We start from the raw sequence: 3,705 nt of genomic DNA on the forward strand, positions 1-3,705 counted from the left end.
AGTCTGCATTGGTAGACCTTTTCAGGATGACTAAACTAATCACATGGGATGAGGCACCAATGGTAAATCGTTACGCTGTGGAAAATTTTAAAAGATATTAACTAATGAGATGTGCCATTTGGGGGAAAAATAATTGTATTAGGAGGAGATTTTAGTCAAGTTTTACCGATTGTTCAAAGAGGAAAAAAAGAAGATATAATGAAGGCGAGTTTGGTTTTTTCATATTTGTGGCCTTCTTTTACCCATTTACCATTAGTTCAAAATATGAGAGCTCAATTAGATCCATTATTTTGTAAATATTTACTTAGTATCGAAAATGGTACGGAGAAAGAACACTCATGTCGGATGATTAAACTTCCATCCGATATAACCATATAGTTTGAGGACGAATTTCAATCTTTGAGACATTTGATTAACGTGGTTTTTCCAAATATAGAAAATTTAGATACTATGATTAATAGAGTCATTTTGACACCGAAAAATGAATATGTCGATCAAATAAACAATATTTTACTAAAAGAAATTCCTGGGAAGATATTTACATATTACAGCTTTGATGAAACCATTGACAAATCCGAACAAAGTATCCAAGAAGATTTTCTAAATACGCTAACTCCGAATGGTATTCCACCACATGAACTTACATTAAAACAAAACTATCCCTTTATGTTACTTCGAAATATTAATCTATCTGAAGGTTTATGCAATGGAACAAGACTTATTTGTCGAAGATTTGAATGAAATGTGATTGATGTAGAAATTGCTATTGGAGAATACCGTGGAAAGCAAGTATTTTTACCTAGAATTCCTTTTGTACTGCTTGAAAGTGATAAAACTTCAATTCCTTTTAAAAGAACTCAATTCCCAATCCATCCATGTTTTGCAATGACAATAAACAAATCCCAAGGTCAAACTTTATATTATGTTGGGCTTTATCTTCCAGAACCTGTATTTTCTCACGGACAGTTATACGTTGCTTTGTCAAGAGCCAAAACAAGTAAAGCTATTAAAATTTTGATAAAGCCATTAGACAAACCTACAATACGTAATACATGCACAAAAATGTCGTCTACCAAGAAATTCTTGCTTTGATAAGATCTTCATAGCCTTTTCTAAGAGCATTTTCAAAATACTATGAAGTATATGTTTTATAAAAAATTGTTGGTTCTTGTCAATTGTCCAAACTTTTATAATGTTTTGTTAACTTGATTGTGTTGTGTTAGACTATTGATTTAGAGGATTACTTTCTTACCAGATATAGCTTTTGTTGTATATATAAATACTATTTTCTTATAAACATTTAATAACTGTTCTAGAATATATTGAACTAAGTGTACATATTAATTTCTTTGTTTTGGCCAACTATATCTTAGACCACAATTTTACCTGCCAACTTTTCAGTCAAGTTTGTTTTATTGTTGATTGTATTTTATCCAACATCAAAAGTGATCCCTTTACATTGTTTTTTGCATATTTTCCTACTACTTAAACTTCATATGGTAAATTATTAGCCTTCATATCTTTTGTTTTAGAAACAGCCTATAGATTATAAATCATTATCTTTTAATTTTTGTAGTCATATAGTGCTCTCTGTGTATTAATGCAGTGAGATATTTAAGTTTTGAGATTCAAGATTGGTGACTAATGAAATAAAGAATGGATCAGTACAACATTCTGGAGAAAATTGCTCGAGAGGCTTTTGGGGCAGCCATTTTGATCAATTGCAAGCCAGAAAGAAAAATTTATGTCATTTGAAATTATATTAGTTTTATTCATTTTCGTATTATTTTGCAAAAATTGTATTTGAAGTACGCAAAAATCTAACAATTTTCCCCCTTACTCTTTGAAATGAAAAAATTAGGTATGTGCTCATCTAGAGGTATACTGATGTATATTACTTTCGATAATTATTTAAATTTTATTTTTGTTTTATTTTATAAACTTCATGATTAAGGAATTTTTTGGTGTACTAATTTCTGTTAGATAATATTGGATATCTTCATTTTTTTTTGAGTAATTTGCTTTAGTAACCTCAGTATTGGTGAACGAACTTGTAAAAATTTATTGTCGTTAAGTTAATAGAATTATTTTATTTCCATTAACTGATCACAAATGATAATAGGAAAATCAATATGTTAACTCAATGTTAAAGTTCTTCAGCTGGATATATGAACTGAGGATGCATATTTAAGTCCACATAATGTCTTGTGCATCAAGTTGGATCAATACTCCAATTGTCTTCATCTATTTCTCTATACCTTATTTATTTGTTAGAGATTAATTTGAGATCAAAATGAAGTGGTCTATCTTCCAATTTTACTTCCAATGATCGTTCTTGTTTGAAGATTTAGCTTTTCTTTTAGATATTGTTTTGATTGGTTCATGGGCAAAACAACCAATGCGATGGGCAATAAGGTTGAGGGTGGCTTTATATATAGCACAAGCATTGGACTGTTGCAATAGTAAAGGCTGAGCACTATATCACGATCTGAATAGTACAAAAGTCAAATAAATTCCAACATTTTTGTAATTGTGGTCCCATTGACTTTCTCTCTCTTCATTCACATTCACTCTTTCTCATTTATGTTGCTTTTTTCGAAATTTCTTTACGGAGAAACCAAAAGAAATCGAGCCGCAAGAAGGAGAAGGAAGGTAAAATTCAAACAAGTTACTGAAATTGGTATGTTGTTATGGTTGGTGTAATTAGGTGTATTGAGATTTTAAGGGTTAATTATTGCGATTGATTTGTTTCGATGCAATCGACAAATTTGGTTGAAAGTGATGAATTATTATTCACGGTTGAACTGTTTTATCTTTAAGTATGATATTTATTTTTTTCTTTTTTAGATTTTGTTCAATTTTGTTTTAGTTTATTGTTTGTTTTGTATTTTTTTCCTAGAGTTTTTATTATAGTATTTATCATTGAACTATTCTTAGGAAATTGCAAATTGCAAATTGTATTTATTGTTTTTACGTGTATAGTGTTTGATTGTATTTTTTTGACTGCAATTGTGTTCTTTTCTTAGGTAAATTCTTCCGATTAAGTTGTTTAGGTATTTGTTCATATGTTTAGGTAGTATGTATATTTTCAACTTTTCCTTATTTATTTATAGTAATTTGTTAAATTTGTAATAGTTGTCGGTTTTTGAGCTTTCTTGCCTTTATCTCATCACTATCAGGAATTTTTCTTTTTCGATCGATTGTGAATGGAAATTCTAAAGAGTCTAAGGCAATTGAGATGTATACCTGTAAGTATAATTTTCACAGTTTCAATTTCTTCATCTTCTGCATATTTCTTACAGTTGCTTCAATTATATTGTCAATCATTGAACTTAAAATACCTAAAGTTTGTTCCTTTGATGTTCTTCTTGTGTATCCTTTATTGAATTGTGTTGGAGAACCACAGGCGAACGAGGATTTTGGGAAGAAGGGAGTTTGGTGGCTGTTTGCAAAAGTTCTTCAGTCGGCTTCGCTGTTGCATAAATATATTTTTTTTTAGGTATTTAGCTAAGTATTTGTTCATTTTTGTGTGAGTTTGTGATGATTTGTAAAAATTTAAGGTTTTAGCTTTCATGATGTTTGTTCTTGGACAAATTTTGTATATATATTTTTTTTGGGGGGCTAATTTTAGTTTCTCTTTGGAAGAAATAGAAACAAACAATTTATTTTTTTCTTCGCCTCAGCATCCATCCACTCTGCACATTT

The 3,705-nt window shown here is 29.7% G+C and overlaps 1 long non-coding RNA gene across 1 annotated transcript; it reads left to right on the forward strand.

Moving 5' to 3' along the window:
- Positions 1 to 6: 6 nt before the first annotated feature.
- LOC111373670 lies at positions 7 to 3,673 on the forward strand. The gene is made up of 2 exons (XR_002698995.1): positions 7 to 3,248; positions 3,407 to 3,673. It is a non-coding gene; the product is annotated as an uncharacterized LOC111373670 (long non-coding RNA).
- The last annotated feature ends 32 nt before the right edge of the window (positions 3,674 to 3,705 follow it).

The sequence above is a fragment of the Olea europaea genome, unplaced genomic scaffold (assembly GCF_002742605.1).
Source record: "Olea europaea var. sylvestris unplaced genomic scaffold, O_europaea_v1 scaffold11503, whole genome shotgun sequence".
Classification (NCBI taxonomy): Eukaryota; Viridiplantae; Streptophyta; class Magnoliopsida; order Lamiales; family Oleaceae; genus Olea; species Olea europaea.